Source organism: Pristiophorus japonicus, chromosome 13 (assembly GCF_044704955.1).
Source record: "Pristiophorus japonicus isolate sPriJap1 chromosome 13, sPriJap1.hap1, whole genome shotgun sequence".
Classification (NCBI taxonomy): Eukaryota; Metazoa; Chordata; class Chondrichthyes; family Pristiophoridae; genus Pristiophorus; species Pristiophorus japonicus.
In genome coordinates, this window is record NC_091989.1 from 86,837,659 (window position 1) to 86,857,602 (window position 19,944).

A 19,944-nucleotide genomic window follows, 5' to 3' on the forward strand; every position below is an offset into this window, starting at 1 on the left:
CACCTTGAGATAATACCAACAGTTGTCATGTAGGATACATGACATCACTCCCCCGCTGAACCTTTAGTGCAAATCGCCTCTGCTTTGACTGTGCTCTGGGCTTAGCTCTATGTGGGCTCTGTCTGGTTGACCCTTGGCAGGTCGTTTCGATTTTGGGTGAGTGGTTGGTGCAGTCACGGCCGTTGGTTGCTGCTTGTGTGTGTGTGTGTCCTTGACCACTCCATTCTCCACCACGTCGATTATGGCGGAGGCTCCTTGCATTCATGGACATTCAAGTTCAGGAAAACAGGTTCACATTGCATTTGTGGTTCCGTGGTGCGACAAGTACATTAGATGCCTTATCGATGCAGTGACTGGTGCATGAGGACAAGCTAGTTCCGGAGCTGCTGGGTTGTGTTCCTGCCGTCTGGTGGCGGCTCAGTGCCTGGTGCTGGCAGTGGGAGCCCGGTTGGCTCGCATAGCCTGCTCTCGGGGCTGTTACCTGGTCTCTAACGTTGGGCCGGTTCACAGATGCCTGTGACCTCCCTGTCCTTTCTTTGCGCCCTGGGTCGCTGCTGCGCCCTGAGGAGCTGTCGTCTAGCAGTGCACAGGGAACTGCTGACTCGCTGGCCTGGGCGTCGTTTGGTTTGTGATCCTGGCTGGTGCCTGTTTCCTTTGGGGGAACTGTGGTGGGGTGACCCTTTGTTTCCGGGTATGGCCTTGGTGGCGATGGTGTCTGGGGACTGTGCCTTGGTACAGTCTGCTCCTTCAGGCTCGTGGCAGTTGATGCCATTGGGTGCCTGAGAGGTGGAGCCGGTCAGGGGCATGGTATCGATACCGGTGCCGTTGCCCTGCTGAGGACGCTTGTTCTGTAGCTCGTGTGTGTTGGCTGCTTGTGCCCACACTCCATGGTGCATGACTCTGGTCCCCAGGACACAGGCTACAGCATTGGGTCGCTCGCTGGACCTGTGTGCTCCTGATGGGTGTCTGCCCGCTGCATTGGCTGCGTGCAGTTGAAATCCTGCATCGCACAACTTTTCATTACTTATACTGGACACACTGTGGGTCTGATCGCGATCGCATGACTTTTCCTCGCTGGTTGCATGTACACAATTCAGATTATCAGTTACACATTTTACACGATCAATTACACATTTTGTCTCTAACTTACAATTACTGTTACATTGCTTAAGTGTGTGGAACTGTCCCTTTAATTGTAGTGGATTGCAGGCCTCCTTTAAGAGAGCCTTGCTTTCTTTATCCCAATCCATTTCTCCGTTTGGTGCCACGTGTTGCTCCATCAGCGCTCGCCTTGTGGTCTGGCCGCGGCCATCTTTTACTTCAGCGCATCACCTCGTGGTTTGGACGCTATCTTTCCTCCATCCACGATGTTGACTGCGGTGATCCTCTTCTCCCTGGGTTCTGCCTCCAAGGCTGGGAAGTCGCCTCTGGATCCAATTTTCTTCCTCCGGAGTCCTGTCACTGGAGCCTGGAAGGTGCGCTCGGGTCGTCTCAGCTGGATCACCTCCACGCAGTCGTGCTGGCGGTCTGTGCCTCAGGTGCTGTGCTGGTCTGCTCTCTGGTGCTGGATCCAACCTCAAGTGTGGGCTTGCTTTGCCTCTGAGCGCAGGGGACGTCGATCGCTGGAGGGTGAAGTCTTCCCAACTCCAATGGATCTTCTCCATCCACCTTCTTCCGAGTACCATTGGTCCATCACCTGCAACAATCCACAGAGGTAACTTGTGCACCACACCATCATGGAGTACCTTTACATTCACACTACCAACGACTGGGATGAATTCATTGGTGTAGGTGCGCAGCTTTGCCTGATCCGGGACCAACTTGGGTCGTTCAGCCGGATTGTCCCATAGCCTCTCAAAGGCTCCTTGATTCATCACTGACTGGCTCACCCCCGTCTCCACTTCCATGAAGACTGGACTTCCCTCTATCTCGACTTCCACCTTCAGTGGGGAACACTCGGGGGTGCAGGTGAACATGCTATATACCTCGTCGTGGGGCTGAGCTGCCTCTCTGCCTATCGTTTCATAATCCGCGATGGATTCATGGCCATCTGCAGACTCTTCATCGACACAGTGAGTCATATTTCTCTTACACATTCGCTGGAGGTGGCCCTTTGTGCTGCAGCCTTTGCAAACATAGTCTTTAAAACGGCACTGGTGAGCCCTGTGATTCCCTCCGCAATGCCAGCCTGGTGCTACTCGATTAGCCCCCCCTCGGCGGACTCTGAGTTAAGGGACTCGGGGGCCTGTTCTCTCTTCCCTGAGAGGGTTCGCATTCTACAATCCAGCCTCTAAACAGCACCACTCTGTGCACAGTACCTGCCGGGTTTGAGCCCTGAGGGTGAGTCATCTGCCTAGAGTGGCAGGTCAAGGTCATGAATGACTGGCTCACAGAGGCAGCCTTCTGCAGTGTGACTGTGGTATCCGCCGACAGCAGCTTGTGAAGAAGGCCCTCATGGCCAATTCCAATGAAAAAATGTCCCGCAGCGCTTCGTTGAGGTGGGTGCCGAACTCGCACGGTGCTGCCAGCCTCCTGAGGTCTGCGGCATACTTCGTGATTTCCTGGCCTTCGGGCCGTCGGTGGGTATAGAACCGATATCTGGCTGTGAGGATGCTCTCCTTGGGCTTGAGTTGCTCCTGGATCAGGGTTACGAGCTCCTTGTACGTTTTGGTCGTTGTCTTCGCTGGTGCCATCAAGTCCCTGACGAGGCCGTAGACAGTGGGCCCACAACTGGTTAGAAAGATAGCTCTGCACTTATCAGCCATTGCGGCCGGGTCGTCTCCTGCCAGGTCATTTGCTGTGAAGAAATGGTCAAGCCTCTCCACAAAGGCATCCCAATCATCACCATCGGTGAACGGCTGCAACGTACCAAGGGTAGCCATTTCCGCGTAAAACTTCGTAATTTCGTCGCCAATTGTTGTGTCCTTAGATGCTCTAGTAATGACTCCACGAGGTGATGTGTTGGACTTGAACTGTAGTGACCTTAGTCCTTTATTAGTTAACTCCAGAGTGAGGATCACACCTGGTGGCCTGCCTTTTACACTAGGCCAGGCACACCTGTACAGGTAACGTCCAAGTCTCCCACTGCTGTGCCCTCTGGTGGCACACATTGTGATAGTACCAACAGTAGCCATGTAGGATACATGACCAGTTTGATACAGAGTAAAGCTCTCTCTACACTGTCCCATCAAACACTCCCAGGTCAGGGACAGCACGGGGTTAGATACAGAGTAAACCTCCCTCTAAACTGACCCATTAAACACTCCCACGGCAGGTACAGCACGGGTTAGATACAGAGTAAACCTCCCTCTAAACTGACTCATCAAACAATCCCAGGGCAGGTATAGCACGCGTTAGATACAGAGTACAGTTCCCTCTACACTATCCCGCAAACACTTCCATGGCAGTTATAGCATGAGTTAGAGACAAATTGAAGCTTCCTCAACACTGACCCATCAAACTCACCAAGGGCAGGTACAGCACGGGTTAGATACAGAGTAAAGCTCCCTCAACACTGTCCCGTCAAACACTCTGAGGGCAGGTACAGCACAGGTTAGCTGCAGAGAAAAGCTCCCTCTACACTGTCGCATCAAACACTCCCAGGGCAGGTACAGCACGGGGTTAGATACAGAGTAAAGCTCACTCTACGCTGTCCCATCAAACACTCCCAGGGCAGGTACAGCACGTGTTAGATACAGAGTAAAGAATCACTCCCAGGGCAGGTACAGCACGGGGTTAGATACAGAGTAAAGCTCCCTCTACACTGTCGCATCAAACACTCCCAGGGCAGGTACAGTACGGGGTTAGATACAGAGTAAAGCTCACTCTACGCTGTCCCATCAAACACTCCCAGGGCAGGTACAGCACGTGTTAGATACAGAGTAAAGAATCACTCCCAGGGCAGGTACAGCACGGGGTTAGATATAGAGTAAAGCTCCCTCTATACTGTCGCATCAAACACTCCCAGGGCAGGTACAGCATGGGGTTAGATACAGAGTAAAGCTCCCTCTGCATTGTCCCATCAAATACTCCCAGGGCAGGTCCAGCACGGTTTAGATACAGAGGAAAGCTCCCTCTGCACTTTCCCATCAAACACTCCCAGGGCAGGTACAGCACGGGTTGGATATAGAGTAAAGCTCCCTCTACACTGTCCCATTAAACACTCCCAGGGCAGGTACAGCACGGGGTTCAATACATAGAAAAAACCCCACAGAAAATAGGTGCAGGAGTAGGCCCTTCAGAACTTCGAGCCTGCACCAACATTCAATATGATCATGGCTGATCATACAACTTCAGTACCCCATTCCTGCTTTCTCTCCATACCCCTTGATCCCTTTAGCCGTATGGGCCACATCTAACTCCATTTTGAATATATCTAACAAACTGGCTTCAACAACCCACTGTGGTAGAGAATTCCAAGGTTCACAGCTCTCTGAGTGAAGAAGTTTCTCCTCATCTCGGTCCTAACTGGCTTACCCTTTATCCTTAGACTGTGACCCCTGGTTCTGGACTTCCCCAACATCGGGAACATTCTTCCTGCATCTAACCTGTCCAATCCCGTTCAGAATTTTACATGTTTCTATGAGATCCCCTCTCATTCTTCTAAATTCCAGTGAATATAAGCCTAGTCGATCCAGTCTTTCTTCATATATTAGTCCTGCCATCCCGGGAATCAGTCTGGTGAACCTTCGCTGCACTCCCTCAATAGCAAGAATGTCCTTCCTCAGATTAGGTGACCAAAACTGTACACAATATTGAAGGTGTGGCCTCACCAAGGCCCTGGACAACTGCAGTAAGACCTCCCTGCCCCTATACGCAAATCCTCTCGCTATGAAGGCCAACATACCATTTGCCTTCTTCACAGCCTGCTGGACCTGCATGCCAACTTTCAATGACTGATGTCCCATAACACCCAGGTCTCATTGCACCTCCCCTTTTCCTAATCTGTCACCATTCAGATAATATTCTGCTTGCTGTTTTTGCCACCAAAGTGGATAACCTCACATTTATCTACATTATACTGTATCTGCCATGCATTTGCCCATTCACCTAACCAGACAAAGTCACCCTGCTGCTTCTTAGCTTCCTCCTCACAGCTCACACTGCCACCCAGTTTAGTATCATCTGCAAACTTAGAGATATTACATTCAATTCCTTTGTCCAAATCATTAATGTTTATTGTAAATAGCTGGGGGCCCAGCAATGAACCCTGCGGTACCCCACTAGTCACTGCCTGCCATTCTGAAAAGGACCCGTTCATTCCTACACTTTGCTTCCTGTCTGCCAACCAGTTCTCTATCCACGTCAATACATTACCCACAATACCAAGTGCATTAAATTTGCACACTAATTTCTTATGTGGGACTTTGTCAAAAGCTTTTTGAAAATCCAAATACACCACATCCACTGGTTCTCCCTTGACAACTCTACCAGTTACATCCTCAACAATTTCTAGAAGATTTGTCTACACTGTCCCATCACACACTCGCAGGGCAGGTACAGCACAGGTTAGATACAGAGTAAAGCTCCCTCTACACTGTCCCATCAAACACTTCCAGGGCAGGTATAGCACAGGGTTAGATACAGAGTAAAGCTCCCTCTAAACTGTCCCATCAAACACTTGCAGAGCAGGTACAGCAGGTTAGATACAGAGTAAAGCACATTCTACATTGTCCCATTAAGCACTCCCAGAACAGTTATAGCACGGATTAGATACAGAGGAAAGCTCCCTCTGCACTGTCCCATTCAACACTCTCAGGGCAGGTACAGCAATGGTTAGATACAGAGTAAAGGTCCCTCTACACTGTCCCATCAAACACTCCCAGGGCAGGTACAGCATAGGTTAGATACAGAGTAAAGCTCCCTCTACACTGTCCCATCAAACACTCCCAGGGCACGTACAGTACAGGTTAGATACAGAGTAAAGCTCCCTCTACACTGCCCCATCAAACACTCCCAGGGCAGGTACAGCACAGGGTTAGATACAGGGTAAAGCTTCCTCTACACTGTCCCATCAACATTCCCAGGGCAGGTACAGCACGGGTTAGATACACAAAAAACCCCATGGAAAATAGGTGCAGGAGCAGGCCATTTGGCCTTTCGAGCCTGCACCATCATTCAATAAGATCATGGCTGATCATGCAACTTCATTACCCCATTCCTGCTTTCTCTCCATACCTCTTGATCCCTTTAGCCGTAAGGGCCACATCTAACTCCATTTTGAATAATCTAACAAACTGGCCTCAACAACTTTCTGTGGTAGAGAATTCCACAGGTTCACAGCTCTCTAAGTGAAGAAGCATCTCCTCATCTCAGTCCTAACTGGCTTACCCCTTATCCTTAGACTGTGTCCCCTGGTTCTGGACTTCCCCCAACATCGGGAACATTCTTCCTGCATCTAACCTGTCCAATCCCGTCAGAATTTTATATGTTTCTATGAGATCCCCTCTTATTCTTCTAAATTCCAGTGAATATAAGCCTAGTCGATCCAGTCTTTCTTCATTTGTCAGTCCTGGCATCCCGGGAATCAGTCTGGTGAACCTTAGCTACACTTCCTCAATAGCAAGAACATCCTTCCTCAGATTAGGAGACCAAAACTGAACACAATCTTCCAGGTGAGGCCTCACCAAGGCCCTGTACAACTGCAGTAGGACCTCCCTGCTCCTATACTCAAATCCCCTAACCATGAAGGCCAACGTGCCATTTGCCTTCATCACCGCCTGCTGTACCTGCATGCCAACTTTCAATGACTGATGTCCCATGACACCCAGGTCTCATTGCACCTCTCCTTTTCCTAATCTGCCGCCATTCAGATAATATTCTGCCTTGCTTTTTTTGGTACCAAAGTGGATAACTTCACATTTATCCACATTATACTGCATCTGCCATGCATTTACCCACTCACCTAACCTGTCCAAGTCACCCTGCAGCCTCTTAGCATCCTCCTCACAGTTCACACTGCCACCCAGCTTAGTGTCATCTGCAAACTTGGAGATATTACACTCAATTCCTTCATTCAAATCATTAATGTATATTGTAAATAGCTGCGGTACCCCACTAGTCACTGCCTGCCATTCTGAAAAGGACCCGTTTATTCCTGCTCTTTGCTTCCTGTCTGCCAACCAGTTCTCTATCCACATCAATACATTGCCCCCAATACCAGTGCTTTAATTTTACACAGTAATCTCTTGTTGGGACTTTGTCAAAAGCCTTTTGAAAGTCCAAATACACCATATCCACTGGTTATCCCTTGTCCACTCGACTAGTTACATCCTCAAAAAATTGTAGAAGATTTGTCTACACTGTCCCATCACACACTCCCAGGGCAGGTACAGCACGGGGTTAGATACAGAGTAAAGGCCCATCACACTGTCCCATCACACACTCCCAGGGCAGGTACAGCACGGAGTTAGATACAGAGTAAAGGCCCATCACACTGTCCCATCACACACTCCCAGGGCAGGTATAGGGGGTTAGATACAGAGTAAAGCTCCCTCTACGTCCCATCACACACTCCCAGGGCAGGTACAGGGGGTTAGATGCAGAGTAAAGCTCCCTCTACACTGTCCCATCACACACTCACAGGGCAGGTACAGCACGGGGTTAGATACTGAATAAAGGCCCATCACACTGTCCCATCAAACACTCCCAGGGCAGGTACAGCACGGGGTTAGATACAGAGTAAAGGCCCATCACACTGCGCCTCAGCTACAAATTTAAGAGTTTCTCCTGCTGCAAATAGTGGGACATTTGTAAAATCCTTTTGCAACCAAAAGTATGAGTACTAGATGTGTGTCAGTTCTTCCAAATATTGGCAGTTTCACTCTGTGAGCTCATGCCAGGTAGGAGCCATGCTAAACAGCTCAAAATCATTCTCTGCAGAAAAGCCTTTGCAACCTGAGTCCGAGCTAGATTGGGGTCCCAGGGTTGAGTGGTCAGTGGGTTAACCCCGAGCAAGACACTGCCAATGAGCTTGAAAGTTCCTTTCATGGGTGCAGGCTGTGCAACGGGCACTGAACCAAAGTCACATGTAAAGCAGGAGAACAGGACATGGGGGGCACGAGTTGCTGAATCCATCACACACTGTGGCATTGGGGGAAGTGGAGCAACTCATTGACACACTGTTTAGCCAGTCACGTACTCCGATGACCTTATCTCGGTGTGTCAGAGAAGCTGAGGTTCAGAGCTCTGAAGTACCTTATTCTGACTCAGTAGCAGTGAGGAGGTCTTTGTCCCAACTCTCTGACCCCAGACTGGGCCGCAGATTGAAAGGCTGCAACACACACACAATGTTGAATCAGCGGCCCATCCTCAATGGATGCCAGGTAGTCACTGCCTGACACAGAGATTGGGGCTAGTTTCTGTGAGCTCAAACGCTGGCTTTTCCACTCATTGTTCCCAGTCCCACATCATCTGCGAACGCCAAACCTCAGCAAACAAGCCTGTCACAAGACTTGCCTTCCCACAGTGATGTTCACCACCTCAACACGTCCCAAAGCGCTTCACAGCCAATGAAGTATTTTTGAGGTGTAGTCCCTGTTGTAATGTAGCAGACGCAGCAATTGTGCACAGCAAGGTTCTACAAACAACAATGAGATAATTATTGCTTTCCTAACACAGATGAGGCTGCACACAGGGAGGTTAAAGTAACAGTGACCTCAGACTTTGTTAAGACACTCCACAGTGAGGAACAGGCCTTAAGGGCCGGCTTATATACAGTGCTCCCAAGGGATGCTGGGATCCCTTGGGACTTCAGGGGATGAGCTCCCTGGTAGCGGAACATGGGAGTGCATGCTTTACAGATACACAACATCACTCCCCCCGAAAGTCAGAATGAAAACTATTTACAAGGTGAGGCGGTCGGGAGCCTTTCTTTCGCTGGTGGGTCGCCTCAGTACAAATGTCTGTTCTGGTGTGTTGGCTGTGCCCTCGTTGGGCTGGCGTGTTGTTGGTCCTGCAAGGCTGCTGGGTGAGCCTGGCCTTGCTGGGCTGTTGGGCATAATGGGTTCGATTTCCTGGTCCGGGGTGGTGTCGTTGATCCTTTGGGTGTGTGTTATGGGCTCGAAAAAGGTGGTGCCTGCTGTGGGTTGTTCAGGGAAGTCTGTGAAACGCAGCCTCGTTTGGTCCAGGTGCTTTCTGCAAATTTGTCCATTGTCTGGTTTGACGACAAACACCCTATTCCCTTCTTCAGCTATCACCGTGCCCGCAATCCACTTGGGACCATGTACATAGTTTAGCACAAACACAGCGTCATTCAGATCAATTTCCCGTGACACAGTGACGCGACCATCGTTTATATTTTGTTGCTGCAGCCTGCTCTCTACCTGATCCTGCAGGTTGGGGTGAACCAGCGAGAGTCTGGTTTTAAGTGTCCTTTACATGAGTAGCTCAGCCAGGGGCACCCCTGTGAGCAAGTGGGGTCTCGTGCGGTAGCTGAGCAGTACTCGGGACAGGCGGATTTGGAGTGAGCCTTCTGTGACTCGTTTAAGGCTCTGTTTGATGGTTTGTACTGCCCGCTCTGCCTGCCCATTGGAGGCTGGTTTAAACGGGGCCGAGGTGACATGTTGGACCCCATTGCGGGTCATGAATTCTTTAAATTCGGCACTGGTGAAACATGGCCCGTTGTCACTGACCAGTATGTCAGGCAGGCCGTGGGTGGCAAACATGGCCCTCAGGCTTTCAATGGTGGCGGTGGCGGTGCTTCCCGACATTATTTCACATTCAATCCATTTTGAAAAAGCATCCATCACTGCCAGGAACATTTTACCGAGAAACGGGCCTGCATGGTCGACATGTATCCTCGACCAAGGTCTGGAGGGCCAGGACCACAAACTTAGTGGTGCCTCTCTGGGCGCGTTGCTCAGCTGAGCACACACGCTGCATTGCCATACACAGGACTTGATAAGTCAGAGTCGATACCGGGCTACCATACGTGGGATCTGGCTATCGCTTTCATCATTACTATAGCTGGATGTGTGCTGTGGAGATCAGAGATGAACATCTCCCTGCCCTTTGTGGGTAGCACTACGCGGTTACCCCACAACAGGCAGTCTGCCTGAATGGACAGCTCGTCCTTTCACTGCTGGAACGGCTTGATTAGCTCTTGCATTTCAACAGGGATGCTGGCCCAGCTCCCATGCAGTACATAGTTTTTTACTCGGGACAGCAGAGGATCTTGGCTGATCCATGTCCTAATCTGGCGGGCCGTGACAGGTGACTTATCATTTTCAAACGCTTCCATGACCATCAACAAGTCTGCAGGCTGCGCCACCATCAACAAGTTTGCAGGCTGCGCCATTTCCACCCCCGTGGTGGGCAATGGTAGCCGACTGAGAGCATCCACACAGTTCTCGGTGCCTGGCCTGTGGTGGATGGTATAGTTATACGCTGGTAGCGTGAGTGCCCAGCTTTGTATGCGGGCTGAGGCATTAGTATTTATCCCCTTGTTTTCAGCGAACAGGGATATGAGGGGCTTGTGATCGGTTTCCAGCTCAAATTTGAGGCCAAACAGGTACTGATGCATTTTCTTTACTCCTAACACACACGCTAATGCCTCTTTCTCAATCATGCTGTAGGCCCTCTCGGTCTTAGACAAGCTCCTGGAGGCATAGGTGACAGATTGCAACTTCCCCGCAACGTTAGCTTGTTGTAATACACACCCGACTCCTTAAGATGACGCATCACATGCTAGCACAACTCTTTTACACGGGTTATACAATACAAGCAGCTTGTTGGAGCATAAAATGTTTCTGGCTTTCTCAAAAGCAATTACTTGGTTTTTTCCCCATACCCAGTTCTCACCTTTATGCAATAACACATGTAGGGGCTCTAAGAGGGTGCTTAACCCCGGTAGGAAGTTACCAAAATAGTTGAGGAGTCCCAGGAACGACCACAGCTCCGTGACGTTCTGTGGCCTGGGCGCGTTCCTGATAGCCTCTGTCTTGGCATCTGTGGGCCGAATGCCGTCCGCCGCGATCTTTCTCCCCAAAAACTCCACTTCTGTTGCTATGACCTTTTCAGCCGCAGCCCTACGTGATCCAGTCGCTGGAGGACTTCCTCCAGGTTTTGTAGGTGCTCGACGGTGTCCCGACTCGTGACCAATATGTCGTCCTGAAAAACCACCATGTGTGGTACCGACTTGAGTAGGCTCTCCATGTTTCTCTGAAAGATCGCTGCAGTCGACCGAATTCCAAATGGGCATCTGCTGTACCTGAACAATCCCTTGTGTGTGTTGATGCAGGTGAAGCCCTTCGAAGACTCCTCCAGCTCCTGCGTCATGTAGGCCGAAGTCAGGTCGAGCTTGATGAACGTCTTGCCTCCTGCCAGCATCGCAAATAGGTCGTCTGCCTTAGGTAGCGGGTATTGGTCTTGTAGCGAGAAACGATTAATAGTTACTTTATAATCGCCGCAAATCCTGACCGTACCATCACTTTTGAGTACTGGAACAATCAGGCTGGCCCACTCCCTGAATTCCACTGGGGAGATGATGTCCTCATGTTGTAGCCCGTCCAGCTCGATTTCCACTCTCTCCCTCATCATGTGAGGTACCGCATGAATGGGTCATGCCTCTGGGACCAAGTGGATCCACACCTTCGCCCCAGAAAAATTTCCAATGCCTGATTCAAAAAGTGAAGGAAATTTGTTAAGAACCTGGGTACATGAGGCCTCATCGACATGTGATAGTGCTCGGATGTCATCCCAGTTCCAGCAGATTTTGCCCAGCCAGTTCCTTCCAAGCAGTGTGGGGCCATCGCCCGGGACAATCCAGAGTGGCAGTTCATGCACCGTGCCCTCGCAGGTGACCTTGACCATGGCGCTGCCAAGGACAGTGATAAGCTCTTTGGTGTACGTTCTCAGTTTCGTGTGGATGGGGCTGGTCTAAGTGTCTTGTTGCACCACAGTCTCTCAAACATCTTTTTACTCATGATGGATTGGCTAGCGCCAGTGTCCAGTTCCATGGCTACGGGTAAGCCATTCAGTTTTACATTTAGCATTATAGGTGGACATTTCGTTGAAAATGTGTGCACCCCGTGTACTTCAGCATCTGGGTGGTTAGCAGGTTTTGCAGAGCTTGCAGCTCGTTGGAGGCGCCCCATTGTTCCACAGCTCTTGCAAACATACCCTTTGAAGCGGCATGAATAGGCTGAATGGAAGCCTCCACAACGTCAACAAGTTGTGAATTGCCTTGCATTCATCCTTTGTTGCGGACTCTGAGCCATCTGGGTCACCTGAAGCCTGCTGGCAGTTGCAGACTCGTGGTTTCTGCCCTGTACATTTCTGCTCGCAAACACAGTTCCAGTTAATTTATGAACATTTCTAGCACTTGTGTGCTGAGAGATTTGTTTGGTGTTGTCACTGGTGGACATAAATGCCTGTGCTATCGCAATGGCCTTACTGAGGGTCGGTGTCTCTACAGTCAAAAGTTTTCGTAGGATGGTCTCGTGGCCAATGCCCAGTACAAAAAAGTCTCTGAGCATCTGCTCCAGGTAGCCATCAAACTCACATTGTCCTGCAAGTCGCCTTAGCTTGGCGACGTAGCTCGCCACGTCCTGACCTTCAGATCGCTGGCACGTGTAGAACCGATACCTCGCCATCAGCACGCTCTCCCTCGGGTTAAGATGCTCCCGAGCCAGTGTACACAGATTCTCATACGACTTATCTGTGGGTTTCACCGGAGCCAGAAGATTCTTCATGAGGCTGTAGGTCAGTGCCCCGCAGACCGTGAGGAGGATCTCTCTCCTTTTTGCAGCGCTTCCTTCTCCGTCCAGCTCGTTGGCTACAAAGTACTGGTCTAGCCGTTCGACGTAGGCTTCCAAGTCCTCCCCCTCCGAGAACTTCTCCAGGATGCCCACAGTTTGCTGCATCTTTGTGTTGGGTTTGTATACTTGTCGCCAGTTATTGTGTTCCTAACACAGATGAGACTGCACACAGGGAGGTTAAAGCAACAGTGACCTCAGTCTTTAATAAGACACTCCAGAGTGAGGAACAGGCATTAGGGGCTTATATACAGTGCTCCCAAGGGATACTGGGATCCCTTGGGACTTCAGGGGATGAGCTCCCTGGTGGCGGAACATCGGAGTGCATGCTTTACAGATACACAACAATAATAACCTGATAATCTGTCTTAGTGATATTGATTGAGGGATAAATATTGGTCGGGACACCGGGGAGAACTCCTCTGCTCGTCTTTGAAACAGTGCCAGCAGATCTTTTATGTCCGCCTGAGAGGGTGGATGGGCCTGGTTTAACGTTTCGCCCGAAAGGCGGCTCCTTCGACAGTGCAGCTCTCCTTCAGTACTACACTGGGAGTGTCAGTTTAGATTATGTGCTCAAGTCTCTAGAGTCGGACTTAAACTCACAGTTTTCTGACTCAGAGGCAAGAGGGTAGCCACTCATCATGATAGGCAGTCCCTCGAAATCGAGGAAGACTTGCTTCCACTCTAAAAGTGAGTTCCCAGGTGACTGAACAGCCCAATACGGGAATTACAGTCTCTGCCACAGGTGGGACAGACAGTGGTTGAGGGAAAGGGTGGGTGGGACTGGTTTGCCGCACGCTCCTTCCGCTGCCTGCGCTTGTTTTCTGCATGCTCTCGGCGACGAGATTCGAGGTGCTCAGCGCCCTCCCGGATGCACTTCCTCCACTTAGGGCGGTCTTTGGCCAGGGACTCCCAGGTGTTGGTGGGGATGTTGCACTTTATCAATGAGGCTTTGAGGGTGTCCTTCAAACGTTTCCTCTGCCCACCTGAGTCCCGCTTGCCGTGTAAGAGTTCCGAGTGCTTGTGTCGAGCATGCAAATAATATGGCCAGCCCAACAGAGCTGGTCGAGTGTGGTCAGTGCTTCGATGCGCGACACTGGTCGAGGAAGCTAACGTTGGTACATCTGTCCTCCCAGGGGATTTGCAGGATCTTGCGAAGACATCATTGGTGGTATTTCTCCAGCGACTTGAGGTGTCGACTGTACATGGTCCATGTCTCTGAGCCATACAGGAGGGCGGGTATTACTACAGCCCTGTAGACCATGAGCCACAGCTGACCCCTAAATAAGATCTACACAAAGGTGTGTTATCCCTTTAAGCGTATTACATGAGGCTCACGATGTGGCTAAAGGCAGCGTGAGGTTGAGCTACACAGATTCGGAAGCTAGTAAGTATAGCTCGGCACAGATGCTGCCTTACCTGTATTTATTTCGGATTTCCAGCGTCTGCAGTATTCTGCTTTCACATCAGGAAGCTCGAGGTTCATCTCTCGTTGGTGCTGAGTTAACTCATCTCACAACAATTCTACAGCTGGCTTCAGCAGCCTGGGCTAGAGAGGGGGAGGGGATCGGCGGCGGGGGAGCAAATCAGCTGAAGCCCCTACCCTTGCTCACCAACCAATGACTCAGAGGTGAGAATGCTGCGGACTGAGCCCCTGAGGGCTGTGGGGTAAAGCAGTGGTCCAGGACAGAGCTCGCCTTCACCGAGCCACAGGGCACTGTACGGCAACCTGGCGGTTATGGTCCTGGATGGCAACCCAGAGCTCCTGAGGTCAAACCCATCACAAGACGTTGTGAGATTGAGCTCAATAAACCTGCTCAATCGTTCACTGACCCTGAATGCTGGCAGATTGTTGTAGAATCCCACTAATGTCCTTCACCTCTATCCGCTGCAGCATACATGTGACCCAGGGTCGACACCACACGACTGACTCTTAAAGCTCCCTAGGCCACTCAGCATGGACCGTAAACGCGGCCATTTCAAGAAGTGTCTTAAAGACGGAGAGAGAGGAGGAGAGGTTCAGGGAGGGAATTCCAGAGCTTGGAGCCCAGGCAGCTGAAGGCATGTCCGCTGATGGTGGAGCGATGGAAATTGGGGGATGCGCAAAAGACCAAAACTGGAGGAGCGCAGAGATCTGTGAGAGTTGTTGGGTTGTAGAAGGTCTCAGAGATTGGCACGGGGCAAGTCCGGGGAGGGAAGTGAACATGAGGAGGAGAGTTTTTAAATTGAGCTGTTGCCTTCTTAAAAGGTTTCAACAACTGCCCGATCCTGAGAGCAGAGTGGTCACCTGCCCCTCTCCCATCCCTGTTAGAAGCTGCTGTTTGAGATTGTTAACCTTGTTACTTCTCACCCAAACCAAACGCACCTGTTCTCCGTGATTAACATGAACCTCATAGAGCACAAAGCAAGGGAATGGTGCTGAACCTTTACACATCACTGATTGAACCTCAGCTGGAGTATTGCGGCCAATTCTAAACATAGAAACATAAAAAATAGGTGCAGGAGTAGGCCATTCGGCCCCTCGAGCCTGACCACCATTCAATAAGATCATGGCTGATCATTCACCTCAGTACCCCTTTCCTGCTTTCTCTCCATATCCCTTGATCCCCTTAGCCGTAAGGGCCATATCTAACTCCCTCTTTAATATATCCAATGAACTGGCATCAACAACTCTCTGCGGCAGGGAATTCCATAATTTAACAACTCTCTGAGTGAAGAAGTTTCTCCTCATCTCAGTTTAAATGGCTTACTCCTTATCCTTAGGCTGTGACCCCTGGTTCTGGACTTCCCCAACACCGGGATCATGAAGAAAGCAGGTCTTCGAGAGGGTGCAGAGGAGAGTTGCTCGAATGGGTCCCGGGGATGAGGGAGTTCAGTTACGTGGATAGACTGGAGAAGCTGGGGTTGTTCTCCTTAGAGCAGAGATGGTTAAGGAGAGATTTGATCGAGGGTGATTGAGATTTGATCGAAGAGCTTTGATAGAGTAAATAAGGAGAAAGTTTCCAGTGACAGAAGGGTCGGTAAGCAGAGGGAACAGATTTCAGGTAATTGACAAGTCTCCAGGAATACAAAGTCAATCTCCTGGACACTGCTGTGAGCAACCGGGTGGTAATTCATCGGGGCAGACAAAGAATCATGAGTATTTTTCAAATGCTTTGAACACTTTTGTTTATCAGTTAGCAAAAAAAAAGAAGAAAAAGACTTGCATTTATATAGCGCCTTTCACGACCACCGGACGTCTCAAAGCGCTTTACAGCCAATGAAGTACTTTTTGGAGTGTAGTTACTGTTGTAATTGGGAAACATGTTGAAATTGAAAGGAAAGACTTTTGACGGAGCGGGGCAGGTGAAGGTGGGAGCTCTTGTGCTGAAACCCTCCAGGAACAGGTCGGCCAGAGTTTCCAAACCTAACAGCACTACAATTGGCTCCACACTCCTGTGGGCTTGGGAAGGGCGATATCAGCCAGGGTCGCCATTCCTGATCACTGTCAGGAGACCCCATTGGAAGGTGTGTGCGTCTAGACATTGGGGGAGGGCAGCACTGGCCTGGGCTGAGCGGCAGGCTCGATGAGGATCCACCATTATACAGAACAAGCTCCTGCTCATACTTGGACAATGGCTTGTTCCAACACGACCACTCACAATACAATGGAGTCACTGTAAGTGACACTGGGCACACACTGCAAATCCTGCAACTACCTGAAGTGCAGGAACAAGAAGCAAGGCCAAGCCATTCAATCAAACATGCCCACATTCTACAGCTGTCAATCGCACACGGCGCTACACCTGAACTGTCAATCACGCGCACGTTACACTTGAACTGTCAATCACACACAGCCCTACCCCTGAACTGTCAATCATATACAGCGTTACACCTGAACGGTCAATCACACACTGTGCTACACCTGAACTGTCAATCACACACACGTTACACCTGAACTGTCAATCACACACGGCACTACACCTGAACTGCCAATCACACACAGTGTTACACCTGAACTGTCAATCAATCAATGCTGTACCTGAACTGTCAATCACACACCGTGCTACACCTGAAATGTCAATCACACAGCGTTACACCTGAACTGTCAATCACACACAGCGTTACACCTGAACTGGCAATCACACACAGCCCTACACCTGAACTGTCAATCACACACGGCACCACACCTGAATGGTCAATCACACACCGTGCTACACCTGAACTGTCAATCACACACAGCGTTACACCTGGACTGTCAACCACACACAGCCCTACACCTGAACTGTCAATCACACACGGCACTACACCTGAACGGTCAATCACACACCGTGCTACACCTGAACTGTCAATCACACACAGTGTTACACCTGAACTGTCAATCACACACAGCCCTACCCCTGAACGGTCAATCACACATCGTGCTACACCTGAACTGTCAATCACACACAGCGTTACACCTGAACTGTCAATCACACACCGTGCTACACATGAACTGTCAATCACACACAACCCTGTACCTGAACTGTCAATCACACACAGACTAGATGGACACCCCAGCTGCGTTGTCTAATACTGAATAACTCCCCTACAGGACAGGGCCAGTGCTGTCAATTCTGCTCCGTAGACACAGCCTCATCTGCAGCACCAGGAATGCGACAATCACTTGGTGGTTACCTGCTGACCACCCTGAGACCACGCAGCATGTCGACATTCTTTTTCAGGCAAGGACAGGGCTCGGAGCAACGGATAATATGACTGAAATAATGGTTTTATCTGGCCCCAATCTGCTGCAGTACCTGGGAGAAACACTAGCTGTAGAGTGCAACGTGGAGAGCACAATACAGTCTGGGAACCGGCTTAATTACACCGAGCGAGCCAATATCGCCATGCTAACCTCGCTGTCACAGCCTTTCATCCACATTTTATATATAAGGACAGAGCGACAGGCAGGGGAGTTAAACATCATTTGGAGCTCGTAACAAAATTATGAATGTTAAAAGCTTTAGGGCTAGACTTTCCATTAGTTTTGCATCGATACCATCCACTTAACGTCCATTTTAATGTTGAGATGAGGTATAACGCCCAGGTATCGCCCATTTAGCAACAAAATGGAAACTAGGGGTTTTGAAAATGGGCGATAATTGGGCGAACTCAAAACCCATAATAAACGCCAACGCTGGAAATAACGCCCATTTCTGGGCGATCTGCACAATAATGGAAAGTCTAGCCAGCAACTCCTCAGAGAATCACTCGGCCCATTATAACCGTGCCGGCTCTTTGAAAGCTGCTAATTAGTCCCACTTCCTGCTCTTTCCCCACAGCCCTGCAATTCTTTATAGAAGTTTATATCCAATTCCCTTTTGAAAGTTATTATTGAATCTGCTTCATCCCACGGCCTTTCAGCACCACGGTAATGGACACCACCACATTGGCACAGACATCAGATCGAACGGCCACCCTTTCATCGCCCATTTAAGAACCCCCTGCACCAGGTTGGTGAGCGACTCTCCAGCGATCGCTGCGTCCGAAGCCCCCAGAATGTCGTGCTCCTCGGCCCGTCACCAGCCCCCCTCCCATTGTCCTTCCCCCAAACCCCAGCGAGGCTCACTGTCCACAGGGGAGACCACCCACTGATAGAGGGAAGGCAGTGGGGGAACAGCCTCGACAGCCTGACTGGCACCGACCCCTCGGCTGGAGCCCACAGCACAATCTCAGGAGGGCCTCGGGCCTCACGGTTGGTGTCGGATACTCCGTACCCCCCACCCCATACCCCCAACTCTGTACACCCCACTCCATACCTCCCACACCCCACTCCATGCCCCCACACCCCACTCCAAACCCCCCAACTCCATACCCCCCACTCCAAACCCCCCAACTCCATACCCCCACACCCCACTCCATAACCCCCACACCCCACTCCAAACCCTCAACTCCGTACCCCCACACCCCACTCCATACCCCCCCACTCTGTACCCCCCACTCCATACCCCCACACCCCACTCCAAACCCCCCAACTCCATACCCCCCACTCCAAACCCCCAACTCCGTACCCCCACACCCCACTCCATACCCCCCCACTCTGTACCCCCCACTCCATACCCCCACACCCCACTCCATACCCCCCACACCCCACTCCAAAACCCCCAACTCCGTACCCCCAAACCCCACTCCATATCCCCACTCTGTACCCACCCACTCCACACACCCTCACTTAGCACCCCCCCACTCCATACTCCCCTCACTCCGTACCCCCCACACTGTACCCCCCACTCCGTACCGCCCACTCCATGCCCCCACACTCTGTGCCCCCACCACTCCATACCCCCCCACTCCATACCCCCCCACTCCGTGCGGTCCCACTCCATACCCACCACTCTATGCACCTCATACTGCAACCCCCACTCCGTACCCCTCTACTCTGTACTCCCCCACTCCATGCCCCCGACTCCATACCCCCCACACCGTGACCCCCACTCCATACCCTCCACACCATGCCCCCTCCACTCCATACACCACACTCTATACTCCCCACACGGTAACCCGCACTCCGTACCCCTCCACTCCCTATCTCCCCACTCCATGCCCCCCCACTCCATAACCCCCACTCCAGAACCCCCACTCCATAACCCCCACTCCATAACCCCCCACACCGTACACCCCCCACTCCATACCCCCCACTCCATACCCCCCACACCGCAACCCCTACTCCGTACCCCCACACTCCGTGCCCTCCCACTCCATAATCCCACTCTGTGCCCCCCACCCACACAAAAAACGAATCTGTACCACTACATCGCGCGTTTGCACCCTTTATGAATTTCCCCAAAAGTCTACAAGCAGAGCAGGGGACAGGCATAAATCCCGTGTGACTTTTCACCAAAAGTCCAATGCGCAAGCAGCCTGACAGAATCAGACAATTGTTGCACGAATGGATTGTCTTACTTGGTGTTGTCAGAGTCTATTGTATGAAAGAGATTTTCCAGTTCTTCTTCATTGAGTGTCCCGTCAGAAAAAAAGGCTCGGAATTCATCCAAGGATAATTTGCCATCGTCTGGAACACAAGAAACAAAGGGGTCAGACAGCCAGCAACTGTGGTCATTGGCAAATTAATCAATCCAGGCACAATGAGAATCACAAAAACAGCAACAACACGATAACAGCACTCTCGTCCCTCACACTACCCTGTATATAACACTGTCCTGTATAT

The 19,944-nt window shown here is 50.8% G+C and overlaps 1 protein-coding gene across 1 annotated transcript in view; it reads right to left on the reverse strand.

Moving 5' to 3' along the window:
• Window positions 1–19,738, reverse strand: part of necab2 (N-terminal EF-hand calcium binding protein 2) — a 259,363-nt gene extending 239,625 nt beyond the window's left edge. Inside the window, exon 1 of the mRNA XM_070896707.1 lies at window positions 19,680–19,738. The gene's annotated coding sequence lies outside the window, so the exon portion shown is untranslated. The remainder of the gene's footprint in view (window positions 1–19,679) is intronic.
• Window positions 19,739–19,944: the final 206 nt, after the last annotated feature.